The following is a 17,548-nucleotide window of genomic DNA, read 5'->3' as shown; positions in this document are numbered from 1 at the left end:
TGCTGTTTTTGTTTTGTAACCTCGATGAAGAACCCAGCAGAAGTTCCTTGGAAATAAGGTTCAACCCAAGGAGGAATTAGGCAGCCAAACGGTGACTAACTAGACTTTGGAGCCTCTGTTTTAGAATTACACTGAAAATTAAAGCCAGCCTCCCACCTACTCACCCTCCCCGCAAAAGACACCCTCGCCCCGAGAGTGAATTAAGGCCAGAGTTTACAAAGCTTGGGTGGTTTTTTTCCAATTACAGGACTTAAAATGAATAAACAAGGAAAACAGCGTCACTCTAAGAAGGCAGCAACCTTACGATTTTTTTTTCCTGTGGTGTGCCGACTGCTTGGCACCTAAGAGAACACACATCTAAAACGGCCAAGGGAGGAACACGGTCCTGGGGGAAACCACCAGCCTGGAGGCTCCCCTGCAACTTGCCGGAGCGCAGTTCCTTCCCGGCCTGGCTGCAGATGAATCAGCCGCTGCGCCCGCGCGCAGGACAGATGTGGGGCGGGGAGGGGCCCGTCGGAGGGCCGCTCCGCTCTCGCGTTTGAAGGCTTGTTTGTGGCTGGGATTGGTGGCTCACATCCGTTGGGGACCCGGGAGCAGGGGGGAGGAGGGACGCAGGAGGAGGAGCCGGGGCGCGGGCGCAGCGCCTCGGCGGCCTGAGTGGCAGCAACCTCGTCGGGAGCCGGGCCGTTACTGGGGAGACGCTTTGTTTGCTAACTTCGAAAGCCGCTTCGGCTGCCTCCGCCGCTTTCGAAGCGGCTCCACGAAACACGCCTTCGGGTCGGCTTCACCCTCCCCCCGGCCGCTCTCACCAGCGCCAGACAAAACTGTTTCCTTCTTGCGCGCGGTTCTCCGCGGCCACGCGGTGGCTCATTAGGTACACAAAGGTATCCTTTCCTTCGTCTGCGTGAACTTGGCTATTTACAGCGATTCTCGGGCAACCGAGATGGAAACCGAAGGTTGAAGGGAAAACAAGTTGAAGTTAGAAAACAAAACTTTACAGGGGAAGGGGGAGGGGCGCAGAGAATTAAAAGCCTCTTTCAATTTGCGAGGAGGAAAAAGTCGACCTTCCAACTCTCTGACTGGAGGTCCGGCTTGATCCGGGCGATGCTCACCTTTTGCTCCAGCGAATCACATCGAAGCAGTTATTAAAGCTGGCGGCGAGATGCTCCCGAGAGGAACACCGACACCCTTCTGTGTGAGGGCCCCCCCCCGGGTCGATGTCCCCCCCTCCCACACCCCCAAGGCCTGTCCCAGACTTGTTTGAAGCTTTGTGTTGGTGCATTCTCGGAAGATAGTGCCTGGAGTCTGCGTAACACAGGCCAGGAAGACAACCCGAAAGAGTAGGCTTGAAAAACCAGCAATTGCTTAGGATATTTTTGTTTATTTGCTTTTCTCAAGGTGGAAAAACAAGTTTCAGTTCTGGCTCTGTGAGTCCCTAAATGTCTCGGGCAGGGCTTCTCTGTAAAACTGATCCAGTGACTTTTAAGATTCTTCCCGATGCTTGGTGGGGGGAAAGGTGGATTCACATTCACTGTATGTTATTTGCTGAATTCATATGAATGTTAATTATATCGGAAAACAATGAGTGAAAAGTGAAGAGAGGATGTTTGGCACTTGATTAACGTTTTACACCATAATTTTATTCCCTCCAGGCACACATAGTTCCATTTGGTGTCTTATCTTCCCAGGCTGCCTCAAGGCCAAGAAAAGACACAGAGTTAAGTTACTTTTCACAGCTGCGAGCCCTTCAAAGGCAAAAACTCAAAAAGAAATTTGGAAAGGCACATAGGCCAGAAAAGTGTATTAATATATGCAGTTATTACTATTATTTTGATACCTGGTCCATCAGGTGCTTGGAGACTACTTATTTCCTTCATCTCAGCGACCATTGATAAAGCCTGATTCCACCCGGCACTGTCTTCCGTGGTGGAATGAGGACTCATAGTCAGTAGATCCTTTTTGCTTCTCCTCTCTGGGGGACAGATGTTTTTATAAAATATGCAGACTGCCGGGCTCCAAGCGCTGTACAAGGGTTCTATAATCATCTCTTGACATCTCAGGTCAGGCGGTCCTGGGCTGCTTAAGGAGAAACCAGCCATTGTCTTTTCAAGGGCCTGGGGCTGGGCTACCACGTGGCATGGTGATTTCATCAGTCCCATCAGGATGACTCTCCTCCCCTTAGTTACATGAATAATATGAACTTGTGCTACTACTTTTGTTTGTAATCACTTTTCTCTCGGCCTGCACTTCCCTTCCCAGCCCTTTTTTCCTTCTGTAGCACAGGCCTCATTTTTCTTTACCTAGAGGGGATTTGAACTCAGCAGGACAAAGCCAAAGATAATTGTTGAGCACCACCTTTAACCTCTCTGTTCTCAACATCACGTATATGTATTGTGCTTTACAGTTTATGAAGCACTTTATTTATTTATTTTTAAAGAAGTTTTATTGAGATACAGTTAACATACAATAAACTTCATATATTTAGAATGTACAATTTGGTATCCCAATCTCCCAATTCATTCCTCCCCAACCCTCCCTGCTTTCTCCTCTTGGTGTCCATATGTTTTAAAACAATTTAAATGATCTCCTTTAATACTCAAACTAGTAAGATAGGTTATTTTTTTTTTCCTGAAGTCAAGATAACACATGCAAACATAACAAAGCTAAAAGGTGTAACACCAAGTATTGGACATAAATTACTTGGCTGTAAGTCAGGTGTTCTCCAGCATCCTCTGGTGGAAGGGCCGGTGGATGTGAAAGGCAGTATAGGGCAGAGACAGACCACAGATTATGACACCAGGGCCACCTGAACATGTGGAGGTTGCTCCCAAACCAATCTCTTACCAGAAATCTGCCCGAACTTTTACCAAAGGCTCTCTTCCAACCAGCCTGCTTTTTGTGCTTTTCTTCTTTCCGAATTTTTTAATTACAAAAAAGGGTCGGGGGGTGGCAGAGACTGTTCTCAGAAATCTAAGCAAGAAAGTACACCAAGTGAGGTAGGAAAGACCTCTTAATTGATTCCTTCAGTCTCCATATGCGCATATGTATACTGCACGCGCGCGCGCACACACACACACACACACACACACACACACACACACACACACACACACACACACACACACACACACACACACACGGGGGTTTTCATTGTTATCGGTGTTTTCAAGTCCCCTCTGCCTGGGATGGGCCCACAGCGTTTGCTACCTGTCTGTCCGTTTCTCACCAGTCAGAATTTGGCCTAAATGTCATCTCCTCAGAGGAGTCTTCTGTGACCACTTGACCTAAATTATTTACCTTCTCTGCCACCATCTAGCTCAGGGGTTCTCAACCACAGTCCTGTTTGGGGCTGGATAATTCTTGGTTGTAGGAGGCTATCCTGCGCATTGTAGGATGTTTACCAGCACCCCTGGCGGCTAACCAATACTGGCCAGTAACACCCTCCCCCCAAGTTGAGACAAACAAAAAAACATCTCCGGACATGGCCAGTGTCCTCCAGAGGGGACAGGAATTGGGGGAGGGGGACACCTCTGGTGGAGAACCACAGGTCTCGCTCCACCCTTTCTTTCTTCTGTAACACCAGAGTGTTTAATTATTTTATTTGACTGTTAACAGGTTTGTTGTCCTTTGACACCCCCCCCACTAAAATGTGTGCTCATTATTAAATCTTTATGCACTTGGCACAGGGCCTCACACATCATAGGGACCCAATAAATATTTATCAAACAAAATAATGCGTGAAAATGAGACTGTAAGAATCATTAATAAGAATACAATCCATTATTGTAAATAGCATGCCAGGCAGTGTTACATACTTCACATATTTTAACTTTATTCCGGAAGACATCCTAAGAAGCACACATTATTATCCCCAGCTGACAGATGAAGAAGGGCAGTTCAATTATTTGTCCTGCCGTTCTGACCCCTGGTCCATGATCCAAACAATAATGATATTCTGCAATTTGCTTGTTTCATTTATGTCTAGTGCTGAGCATTTAAATTGTTTCTAATTTCTAACTAAGCACAAAAAGAAAGCGCAATTATAGGTAAAATATTCAACAGTTGAAAGAACGTAGGCACCAACCAATGCCAGGCACTTCTTCAGATTGTAAATGAGGGCAAACTGAACCCATATGTCTCAGCAGAATGTCAGCTTCTGTGCAGATCTTAGGGGTCTGTGTGAGTATATTTGTAGGAGTCCCTGGAAGGTGGACTAGCTGAGTCAAAGGTCTGTGCATTCGAAATTTTCACAGATGTTGCCAAATTGCCCTCCAAATCATATTACATATTTAAAATCCCACCAAAGGTAGGTGAGAAAACCTCTTTGTCTACACCCTTGCTAACCAACACTGCATATTATCAATCAATTTCACATTTGTCAGTCTCTTAGGCAAATAAATGACACCTAATTTTTTTAAGGCTCACATGTCTTGGCTTGACATGGTGAGCACTTTTTTGTGTTTTTTGTGTGTTTATTTCTTCTTTTCACCTATTCATAACTTTTGTCAAGTTTTCTATCGTGTTCATTGTTTTTCCTGTTCTCTTTTTCTTCCTTTTTTTCCCTTTTGGCTGCTCCACTTCCAGGATCTTTAGTTCCTGGACCAGGGATTGAGTCACGGGCCCTCAGCAGTGGAAGCGCAGAGTCCTAACCACTGGACCACCAGGGAATTCCCTTTCTTCTGTTTTTAAAATGGTAAGAACCAGAGACCAAGCCTGCTTTTGTATTAGCCTAAAAATATTTGACAGAGAACTAAAGGAACAGGGCTAAATGGGCCAATAATGAAGGCAGGGGGTTATATGTCCTGATTTTAGAAAAAAAGAAAAAATATATATTGTACCATATTTATGAGGTAAAATCAAGACCTTCAGAATACTGTACAGTTAACTTAGTCCCTTTCTCCTCTTTCCATCAAAGGGTTAATCCACTCATATGTTTCCATTTATCACCATTACCTCTTCTCAAAGCTGTAGAGGACCCATTTATAACAGCAATAAAATGATGAAATATCTAGAAATAAAATTAACAAGAAATATGTGCAAGTTTTATGAAGAAAACTTTAAAACCCTACTGAGGCACATAAAGGAGGACTTAAGTAAAATAAAAGATATAATTTATCCTTTCCAGCAAGATTCAGTAGCGAAAGCACAAAGATGTTTATCTTCCCCAAATTGATCTTTAAATTCAAAGCAATTTCTATTGAAATTCCGACAGGAATTTTTTTTAATTGCTACACTTCGTCAAAATTAACCACCACACAATAGCCTGGGAAATTCCGAAAAAAGTGTTGGGGATGGGAGGAGGGCAGGGGAATCCCTTTCAAATATTAAAGTGTATTTTGAAGTTAATAATAATTAAAATGTAAGTGTTTTGCATTGAGAATAAATAAAGAGGAAACAGAGAACAATGAGACACTTTAGAATATGATATGGACATTTAGATTTTGGCAAAGGTGACTTTTCAGATCAGGGATAAGTTGAAGTGGGACAATTGACTCCTTTTAGTTAAAAATCAAGCTGGATCGCTATCTCAGTCCTTTAACAAAAATAAAACACATCTGACTCAAAGATTGAAATGTTAGAGTAATGAAAAATGCACCTCTGTGTGTTCTAGAACAGTGGTTCTCCAGGTGGGATGTATGTGGCAACGTTGCCTCCCAGGGGACATTTGACACTGGAGACATTTTTGGTGATCACAGCTGCAGAGGAGGGAATGCTACTGGCATCTAGTGGATAGAGGACAGGGATGCTGCTGTTTTATCGCACACAGGACAGACCTCCACAGAAAAATCGTCCTGTCTGGAGGGCAGTTGTGCTGAGGTTGAGACAACATATTCTGGAAGGAAGCGTGAATATGACCATGGAGTGGGGAAGGCCTTTCTAACTGGGACACAAAATCTGTGACACAGTAAAAGATATACATGTGTATAAACATTTTGTATTTTTTACAAAACTTGTGTTTGAGGAAAAAGTCATAAAATTTTCAAAAGCAAAAAGACTGGGGGAAAAATACTGGTGGCATATGGCAGGCATAAGACCGATGTACCAAACTTGTGGAGAGCACATACAAACCAGAGGAAAAAAGAATCCGGTTTTTAAAAAGTTGGGCAAAATCTATAGATAAGCAGTTCACCAAAAAAAAAAAAAAAAAAAAAAGAATCCAAGTCAACAGAAACATACAGGAAAAAAAAACCATGAAAATTTTATTTTGCAGTCATTACAACAACAAAGTAAATCAGACTGAGCTGATATAGAAAGATTACTAATATATGTTGTTTGGCCGCACCATGAGGTTTGTGGGATCTTAGTTCCCCCACCAGGGATTGAACCCAGGCCCTTGGCAGTGAGAGCTTGGAGTCCTAACCGTTGGACTGCCAGGTCCAATCGTAAGTTGTTTTTAAGCAAGGTCAAGAACATTATAGCATTACCCTTTTGTGTAAAATGTTTAATGCTTATATTTTTTTTGGAATGATACTCAAGGAAACATTAACAATGGCTTTGAAGGAAGAGAAGGGAGAAAGGAATGAGATGCATGATAAGGAGGGGTTTTTTTCATCTTATACTTTTTTGTACAAGTCTGAGAAATGAGAGTGAGACAGACAGAGACAGAAAAGAATATGAAATGGAGTTGGAGAGGGCAGGTGCCCAATCTAGACTGGTCATCATCATTTTATTTTACCTTCATTTATTCCTTCTTCCAAGATCTTCCTTTTTTTATGGAGCTCTGAGTTTCTGACTTATTTTCCTTTTCTCTAAAGAACTTTTAACGTTTCTTACAAGTCAGGTTTACCATCATCATTTTTGATGACTAAATAATAGTCCATTGTAACTATGGATATAATTTATGTACCAATCCCCATGTATTGGACACTTACATTTTGTTCTGGTTTGAGTTAGAGGGGGTTTTCAAAACTCTTATATAATCTGAGTAGGGGTCTAAAATAGGACAAGCTTTATTTGGGGCCTTGAAGTCTGGTTCTACAGTTCAGGAGCCAGGGGTGGTTAATCATTAGCAAGTGTGAATAACCCCCAGTGACACCCTGGGAGTTCATTATTCACTGTTATTTACAAGAAGTATCAAAGGCCGTCAAACCATTTACACTGTTGGATTGGATGGCCAAATCTGCAAAACTGGAAAGGTTTATCTTGATGCAGGTAATTTTTACAGAAAATTTGGCAGAGAATTATTATATGTAAAAGAGTACAATGCTTTCTTCAAAATGAGTGAATAAAAGCTGTTGCTGTATGGATGGAGTCCATGTACCCCCCTGAAAGGCATGCAACATTGAAGTAAATGCTTCCTCTTCTACTGGCGTGTCCGTACCAGGAGACAATCTGTTTCCTGAAGTGTTTCATCAGGCCTCCACAGGATGTCATGCAAAAGCCAAAACGATTATTCCATATTACCTTAAAAGGGAGGAAAACATATTCACTTCCAAGCTACTTGGATACATTTTATTTTTAAAACTGAGATATATTTTATTTTATTTTATTTTATTTATTTTATTTTCCAACTCATTTTGGAAGCTCTCCTCAGCAACACACTTACAGAGTAGATTAGTGGGGCGAAATAAATGTCTAAATCAGTCTGTATTTGTCTGTCTCCTTCCGCTTGTGCTTGGCAACAATTCATACACATGTCTACTAGTCTTGAATACATTTTACTTACCAAAAAAAAAAAAAAAAAAGCCAGGTGACCTCAGAAACAAGGGCTTTGTCCTGCCTAGAATGTCTTTTTTTTCCTTTTCTTTTTTCTTGATGTAAAAATGTAAATATATCTAATGTGGAGATCCTAGAGCAATAAATCCCTAAATACTCATCACCTGGTTTCAACAATTATCAACCCATGGCCACTCTTGCTTCATCTATACCCTCACATACTTCCTTCTCTCCTATATTATTTTGAAGCAAATCCCAGACATCTTGTCACTCTGGATAAGCTCTTATAATTAATGCTCTGCTTCCCTCGGCAGTAACACCTTCCTCCCTAGCCTAAATGATTTGTTTACTAAAGGAGCTAAGAAGTCCCAGAATTATGCCTACGGTATTTTCCTTTCTGGCTATTTCTGTTCCTATGGTTAAACATTTTCTTCTTGACAGAGAGGACAATTACATTTTATCTTTAGATGGGTCTTTAAAGCTTTTAGTTCTACTAGCCTCTGTTAGACCGATAACTGAGGTACATTTTCTGTTTCTCATAGTTCTACCCTCAAACATTTATATCAGTTTCTCCTATTTGAACTTGTCAGACAATTGCCCTTATTTTTTTTTTTTTCTTGGTTCAGGAAGCATGTTTACCAAGTCAGTATCTCACTTTGAGGTCTCTAGAAATGTTTTACTTTACTGACTATAAAGAAAAAAATTACTTTAAAAATTCACTAGACTTTCCTGGTGGCACAGTGGTTAAGAATCTGCCTGCCAATGCAGGGGGACCGGGTTGGAGCCCTGGGCTGGGAAGATTCCACATGCTGTGGAGCAACTAAGCCTGTGCGTCGCAACTAGTGAACCTGCACTCTAGAGCCTGTGAGCCACAGCTGCGGAGCCCACGTGCTGCAACTACTGAAGCCCGTGCACCTAGAGCCTGTGCTCTGCAACAAGAGAAGCCACCGCAATGAGAAGCCCGAGCACTGCAGCAAAGAGTAGCCCCTGCTCGCCACAACTAGAGAAAGCTCACGAGCAGCAACAAAGACCCAACACAGCCAATAAATAAATAAATTAATTAAAAAAAAAATTCATGGCTACAAGTGACTTTAAGGAAAATTATTTCCTTCTAGTGTGTGTGTGTGTGTGTCTGAGAGAGACACACACACACACACACACACACACACACACACACACACACACAGAGACAGAGAGAGACAGACAGAGAGGAATAGGAAGATGGTGGAGTAGTCTAGAAAGATTTGATACTTCCAGTAGGGAGCTGTTTTCAGCCAGAACAGCCAGATGGTAACATTAAAACACAAACAGGCCTTATTCCAAAGTCTTAAAACATAATATTCTGACCATTAGGTATGAAAAAAGCAGAATCATCATAGGTATCTGAATGCTTTTCCCTTCCTTCCTTCCTTCCTCCCTCCCTCCCTCCCTCCCTCCCTCCCTTCCTTCCTTCCTTCCTTCCTTCCTTCCTTCCTTCCTTCCTCTTTCTTTCCTCTCCCCCTCTCTTTCTGTCTCTTTCTCATAATTCTTGGACCTCATTGGAAATCACAAATCTGTGATTAGTCCTAAATATTTTATACTTCACAAGAATCCCATTTAGTTGTTAAAACTAAACAGACCAACTGTCCAAAAATGGTGCCAGGATTTCTCAAGTTAGGTACACTTTGCCTGCATCTAATAAAATATGTTCATCCTACCATCCCTTTTTTATGGGAAAGAATAAAGCCAAACCTACACAAACTTCTATTTGATTAGTCATTTGTCACTTATTTGTCTGCTTGCAAAGTGCATTTTCAAACGGATTAATGGTTCTGTAACCCCAGTGCTTTGCCTTCTGTCATTTTTTTCAAAACTCTAAGAATTCTTGAGACACCCCATCCCAACCCCAGTCTGAAATACAAGCCCCTCCATGGAGCTTTGAAATCCAGTTCACAAAATAACCTACCCATCTTTCATACTAAGGATGCTCTTTAGACAAAGTTTCCTCTCTGATGTAACTTAAAGGTACACCCACTCCCGCTCCTCCCATTTCTCCCTCACCCACCCCTAAAATACTTCTTATTATTTTGCAAACTGCAGTCAAATCACTTCTGCTCAGAAAATGCAAAATCAACTTTCGCCCAGGAAAAAAATAATGTAAATTTTGTTTGTTGGACTTTGAGTTGTGTTAAGAAGAAGAAGATATGTGTAAGGAATCCGTATCTGGTAACAGGTGGTCTAAGCTGGAAACAAACAAACAAACTGAAAATATAGCCATGGGAAGTTTATACTCATTCCTCATTGAGTAGCTGTGGGATAAGAATGCCTCCCCCCAACCCTCACCACCCCCTCTCACAGAGCAGGCAGCCCAGTTATCAATTGTTCTCAAGAAGTAAAGCTGAGAAGGTTTAGGAGACATGCAAAAAGTTTATACTCTTATTAATGGGATAATGAAATTGAAGATTTACTTCCTTTTACCTGGGGTGGTCTCAGAGATCTACACTGTAACCTACATCCACTCCAAACCTTATTTGAATATCCACAGAAAAAAAAACAAAACTAAAATTGTGTGCTTCTCTTCCAGGATTCAGCTTCATCTATTGCAAAATTTGACAATTTGTCACCTTAAGTGTCAATGCCTCTGCCTGACTTGGTGGGATTATGCCTCCCCATTCGCTTGCAAATTTTCTGCAATCAGCTTGGGTTCTCTTACTTTTAATCATCATAAAAAGCAATGTTTATTTTTTAAGTTTTAAAAAGAAGCTGCCTATCCTTGGCACCAGAGTATAGATGCAATTACAGGTTCTACATGTGAGCTGAAAGAGTGATATTATGCATTTGACAAATACTGAGTGCTCATTATGTGTCAAGTTTTTAAGCTGGTTGGCCTGAAAATAAAATAAGTAAACAAAGAACAATATGTGAATGTGCCCAGGAGGTCAAAGGAAGAGAAAAGATAAGTTGTTCAGGGCATGCCAAAAATTGGAGGAAAAAAAAAAATTGGAGGAAGCAGAGTTAGCAAGGATTTGAGGAAAAGGAGGCCTGTTGCTCTAAAGCCAGTGACAGAGAAACTCACCGAAGTACATCTATAGTCTAGAAAAGGGGTGAATCCAGCAGCTGCACTTTGAGGGATTTATTCTAAGCTTTGGTGGTCTGACTTGGCAGACGCAGAAGGGAGTTATGGAAGGTAAACCTCAAAAAGTACTGATATATTGAGGGACTTCCCCGGTTGGTCCAATGCTTAAGACTCTGCACATCCACTTAAGGGGCTGCAGATTCGATCCCTGGTCGGGAACCACGATCCCGTATGTCACGCCACATGGTGTGGCCAAAAAAAGAAAAACAAAACAAAAAAACATATTAAAAAAAAAGGTATATCGAGGTCAAATTACCAGCCTGAGCTGGGGTCAGGCCTTATTCTGTAGGAAATGATGACTATTTGGCTGTACTTTAGGGAAAAGAAGTTTGCCATTTTCTCTAGAATGAGTTAGAGGCAGAGTCTGGTTGATAGGGTTTTAAATGAATAAAGGCCTGAAATTTCATTGTGCCTGTGAAAATGGGAATGATTTTTTCCACTTGGTAGTTTGTTTCTAAAAATAAGATTTACTGAGCCTGTTTGATCCTGTACAGGCAATTATTACACACACTTAAAATATAGAAATCACTTTACCATTGTTTATACTATAAAAAAAATAATGAGTAACTTAGATGAGAATGTGAACCACTTCAGGCCAAGCTGGAGCCAGAATTTTGACTGCATAATCAGCTGTTTTACACAGCTTTATTTTTCCTGTTCACACTGCAGAGGTCAAAGGGTGCAAAAGGCTTGCAAAAGGCTAGATTTCTTAGCTTCTGCAAGCATCCTTGGGAGGTGTCGGCCTGCAAACAGACTGTTGGCTAATTACTGTGGTGATGAGAGCTGCCTCCTGGGCCTGCTCATAACTATTATTTAAATAGTCTGTTTCTCACCTTGATTGGCAAGATGTTACCAGATCTCAGATGGCAAGGAGGCTGTTCCTTAACTGTTTTTGTAGAATAAAACTGCAGTTTGTAATCAGTTCTGGGGAAGTCCAGCTGATGTTGTGGAGTTGAAACATAAATCTGGGGCTGTCAACCCTCTTTCTCTCTCTTTTTTTTTTTTTGTATGTGTGGTAAAATATACATAACATGAAATTAACCATTTTTAAGTGCATGGTTCGCTCACATTAAGTACATTTGCATTGTTGTGCAACCATCACCACCATCCAATTCCAGAACTTTTTTTTCTTTTTGCTTTCTTTTTTTTAAATTATTATTATCATTTTTTATTGAGATACAGTTAACATACAATAAACTGCATATATTTAGAGCGTACAATTTGGTATGCCAATCTCCCAATTCATTCCCCCCCAACTCTCCCCACTTTCCCCACTTGGTGTCCATATATTTGTTCTCTACATCTGTGTCTCTATTTCCACCTTGCAAACCAGTTGATTTGTACCATTTTTCTATAGTCCGCATATATGTGTTAATATACGGTATTTGTTTTTCTCTTTCTGACTCACTTCACTCTGTATGAGTGAAGTCTCCAAGTCCATCCATGTCTCTAGAAATGTCCCAGTTTCCTTGCTTTTTACAGCTGAATAATATTCCATTGTATGTATGTACCACATCTTCTTTATTCATTCATCTGTTGATGGACATTTAGGTTGCTTCCATGTCCTGGCTATTGTAAATAGTGCTGCAGTGAACACTGGAGTGCACGTGTCTTTTTGAATTATGGCGTTCTCTGGGTATATGCCCAGCAGTGGGATTGCTGGGTCATATGGCAACTCTATTTTTAGTTTTGCAAGGATCCTCCATACTGTTCTCCATAGTGGCTGTATCAATTTACATTCTCACCAACAGTGCAGGAGCGTTCCCTTTTCTCCACACCGTCTCCAGCATTTACTGTTTGTAGATTTTCTGATGATGCCCATTCTGACCAGTGTGAGGTGATACCTCATTGTCATTTTGATTTGCATTTCTCTAATAATTAGTGATGTTGAGCAGCTTTTCATGTGCCTCTTGGCCATCCGTATGTCTTCTTTGGAGAAATGCCTCTTTAGGTCTTCTGCCCATTTTCTGATTGGGTTGTTTGTTTTTTTGTCCAGAACTTTTTTATCTTCCCAAACTGAAACTCTGTCCCCATTAAACACTAATGCCCTCTCCCCTCTCCTCAGCCCCTGGTAATCTCTATTCTACTTCCTGTCTCTGCGCATCTGACCATTCTAGGTCCCTAATATAAGTCAAATCATACAATATTTGTCCTTTTGAGTTTGGCCTTTTTCACTCAGCACGATGTCTTCAACAGCTTGTTAATGGCCTGTTATAACGTGTCAGAATTTCATTACTTTCTCATTTACCTTTGTTTTGGAGCTTTTTATTTTAATATAATTTCAGCCTTACAAAAAAAGTGGTCAGAATAGTACAAGGAAATCCCATATACCCAGAGCTGGTTCATTATTTTACACACACACACACACACACACACACAATCATTTCCCACAGATACCTTTTTTTTCCAAGTTGCAGATATGTTGAGCCTTGAGCCCTAAATACTTCAGTGTGTGTTTCCTAAGAGCAAGGACATCCTCTCGCATCATACAGTCATCAAAATTAGGAAACTAATGTTGATAGAATGCTATTACCCAATATACGAACCAGATTCATATTTTGCTAGTTGCCAAATAATGTCCTTTATAAGCAGGCAAAAGCTTCCTTCATGAGAAAGCAAAAGTGTCTTGACTAAGATCTGATCTAGGACCACATGTTGTATTCAGTCAGTATATCTCTTTAGTCTCTATTAATCTGGAACAGTCTCTTTGTCATTCACGACCTTGGCATTTTTGAAGAGTAAAGGCCTGTTATTTTACAGAACCACCCTCACTTTGGCATTGTCTCCAGCTTCTTCGGTTAGATTGAGGCTGTGCATTTTTGGCACACAGATCACAACAGTGACCTCAGGCCCTTCTCAGTGCATCATATTAGGTGGCAAATGATTTCAGTGCTCACTTGTCCCCTTACAAGTGAATGTTACATTTGATTACTCTGTTAAGGTGATGTCTGCTGGGCTTTTCCACAGTAAAGTTATTATTTTTCCCTTTGTAATTAAGAAACATTCTGAAAGAAGGTCGATGTCCTATTCATAGCTTTCACCCTCTGGTTTTATAATCCATTATGATTCTAGCTGGAATCGAATATTACTGTCATATTTATGAACTGGTGATCTCCAACACCATCATTTCTCTTACATTTGTTTGCTGGCATCCTGCTGTACAGAAGAACTTTTCTTTCCCCATTTGTTTCTTTGTTTGTTTATTTACATCGGTATGGATTTGTGGAGTCATATATTATTCAGTGGGTTATAACCGGTTACTATTTTTTTTTAAACACCACAAAATTTAATTGTATCAATTGTGTAATCATCATCTGATCGATAAATGATTACTTAACAGTGATGCTGTATATGGCCTTAGCTCCTCATTTTGAATGGGCCAATTTGATATTTTATGACTTGCAGAGTAGCTACAAAAGAGATATGGATGTTGTATAGTATTTATCTTTCCAATATTTCTCACATTTGTTAATAATTGCAGCCTCTCAAAAATCCTTTAAGTGAAGTGCAGACATATTGAAATACTTATTTAAATAAATAAATTAGAGAGGATGCCTTTGAGATATTATTACTCCATTCTTTGAAGACTTTATTTTCTGGTACAACAAAATGTTCCAGGCTTATATTGGCTTTCCCTACCCAGCTCTGGAATCTATCATTTCTCCAAGAAGCCCTAGTTACTTTCAGTAGAGAAGGATATATAGACACCAAGATTGGGCTCTAAATGTGCAATATGCATATTACTACTGGAGTGTCATTGCTTCTAGGTCCTCTCCGTAGACAGAGGTAGTGTGCGCGCTCACACACACACACTGCTGTATCCGGTTGAAAACCATGAATTCATGCTGATACCTCCAATTTCTATCCAACAGCACAGACTCATTTCAGTCCTCCTATTTTTCATGGTTGTAACTCTTCTCTGACAGTAAGAAAGCTGTTTCCCGTCACTCTCAAGATAATGACTACTTTTTCAATCTTAGAATATACCAGCCATGCCTCTACAAAGAACAAACTATTATAATTCAACATTCCTTTGTTTCTTTTTTTTTAGTCTGAAGGTATAAGGTCAAAATACCATGTTCAAAATTACTTGACCCCCCCAAAAAATAATAAAAATAAATAAATAAATAAAAGACCAAAAAAAAAAAAAAAAAAGTTACTTGAGAGCTTCCCTGCTGGTGCAGTGGTTAAGAATCCGCCTGCCAATGCAGGGGATGCGGGTTTGATCCCTGCTCCAGGAAGATCCCACATGCGGCAGAGCAACTAAGCCCGTGCACCGCAACTATTGAGCCTGCACTTTAGAGCCCGTGAGCCACAACTATTGAGCCCATGTGCAGCAACTACTGAAGCCCATGTGCCTAGAGCCCATGCTCCCCAACAAGAGAAGCCACGGCAATGAGGAGGCCGCACACCACAGCGAAGAGTAGCCCCACTCACCACAACTAAATAAGAAAGCCCACACACAGCAAAAAAAGACCCAACACAGCCAATAAAATAAATAAATAAATAAATATATAGATAGATAAATAAATTTAAACAAACAAACAAACAAAAATTAGTGTAATTCCAAAATCAGTACTAAGTGGAAGGTTCACCTAGAGAAGTGTCAGTCCTGCAGGTCATTGACAACATATATTATCAATTGTTTTGCTTGAAGAGATAGGCTCACCTCACTCATTTTTTAAAATTTTATTTATGTATTTATGTATTTATTTATTTATTTTATTGGCTGTGTTTGGTCTTGGTTGCTGCACATGGGCTTTCTCTAGCTGTGGTAAGCCGGGGCTACTCTTCGTTGTGGTGCATGGGCTTCTCATTGCCATGGCCTCTCGCTGCACAGCATGGGCTCTAGGCACATGGGCTTCAGTAGTTGCGGCACATGGGCTCAATAGTTGTGGCTCATGGGCTCTAGAGCACAGGCTCAATAGTTGTGGCGCACGGGCTTAGTTGCTCCATGGCGTGTGGTATCTTCCTGGGGCAGGGCTTGAACCTGTGTACCTTGCATTGGCAGGCGGATTCTTACCCACTGCGCCACCTAGGAAGTCCTCACCTCACTCATATTTAAGGAAAAAAAAAAAAAACTGTCAAATACCCATGTCTGAATAACAAGTTTGTCTATCAGCGGTTCTTTCAAGTAAAAATGGTATTCCATGAAAAAGTGGCTAGTTCAGCTTGCAACTCAAACAACAGCAGAAATACTTTTCCTTGAGGTAACCATTGTACTCTGTGCAGAGCAGAATTGCTTCATGGATATTTCCCATTTAGTCACATGGAATATTAAAAAGACATGTACTCAGGTCAAGTTTGATAACATTATTAACTTCTACTGCTTCATCAAGAATATTCTTAAGGGAAATTTTTTTTTTTTTTTTTAACCAAGAGTGTATGGCATGAAGAGTATGTGCCACAGCCTTGATTTGAGGTGGCCCCTGCAGTTTTAACCCTCATTGCTTTTGCACCATCAGTGTAAATGTCACCTCTCTGAAAAAAGGCAAATCAATGGCTTTGTATTATTAGGAAAACAGTTTTGATCTCATGAACTACCTGAAAGTATCTCAGGGACCCCCCCCGATGTGTGTGGACCACATTTTGAGAACTGCTACCATAGATAAGATTTTTGTATTTACCTTGTTTCACTTAATATATTCTGGAAATCATTCCATATCAGTTTATAGAGATCATTCTTATTATTGTTATTTTATAGTTCCATAGTATTCCATCGTATAGATAATACCATACTTCAATTATTTTATGTTTGGATACTTAGACTGCAGTCACAAACAATGTTGCAATGAACAATCTGGTGTATATTTTCATATTATTGAAGGTGTTTCCTGGGATAGCTTCCTAGAAGTGCAAGTGCTGTGTCACGTGTGGTTTTCTTAGATATTGCCAAACTCCACTTCACAATGGTTGTACTAATTAGCATATCTACCCAGCAATGAATACGAGTTCCTGTTTCTCCACGGCCTTAGCAACAAAGTATAATGCAGAGGATAGACATGTAAATTAATTATACATTAAATGACCCACAGGTTATCTATGAAGCTGACACCAGCCTTTTCTGGGAAATTAATCCTCCAATATCAGTCTGTGGGTTGACTGAATTAACTGGACCCTAGCTAAATCTGGGCCGGATTCCCTATCCTGGGAACTCTGAAATTAGGACTGAAGTCCCCGTCTCTGTTAGGAAATAATGTAAGGATGGGATCTGTTTAATCATATTTGGTCATATACCAACCAAAGTAGAGAAAACCAGTTTGCAGAAGCAGAGATGAGACTAACCTCAGTTCCTGATGCTCCTCTAATTCCTATGTTAGATCCTGCAAGGCTTGGCTAAACTTCCAGCCCTTGGATTACAGTGATGACTTGCTACATATTATTATTTGCTGATATTCTTATTATCACTAATTAGCTACTTATAATAAAAAGAATCATAATTAAGAAAAATAGTTATAATACAGTGAGATGTGACAGTTGACCATAAGCTGTATTAATCAGATTATAAGCTTGAGTTGCTCTAATAAAGACCGGAATCAATATGAAAGAACTTTATTTCTCTCTGTGTCATAGTCTGAACGTAAGCACTCCAGGGCTGATATGGCACCTCTGAGATTTGGGGGACCCAGAGCCTTTCTGTTTTACTGCTCCACCATGGGTACTCCCTTGTAATCTAGGAAGGATGCTTTAGGTCTTAGTACCTATCAGCCTCTTGGCCAATGAGAAGAGAGAAAGGAACAAGGGGAGGCATGTCTATTTCTGTTAATAGCCCAAGAA

Source organism: Hippopotamus amphibius, chromosome 11 (assembly GCF_030028045.1).
Source record: "Hippopotamus amphibius kiboko isolate mHipAmp2 chromosome 11, mHipAmp2.hap2, whole genome shotgun sequence".
NCBI classification, from domain to species: Eukaryota; Metazoa; Chordata; class Mammalia; order Artiodactyla; family Hippopotamidae; genus Hippopotamus; species Hippopotamus amphibius.
Note: the sequence above shows the minus strand (reverse complement) of the source record.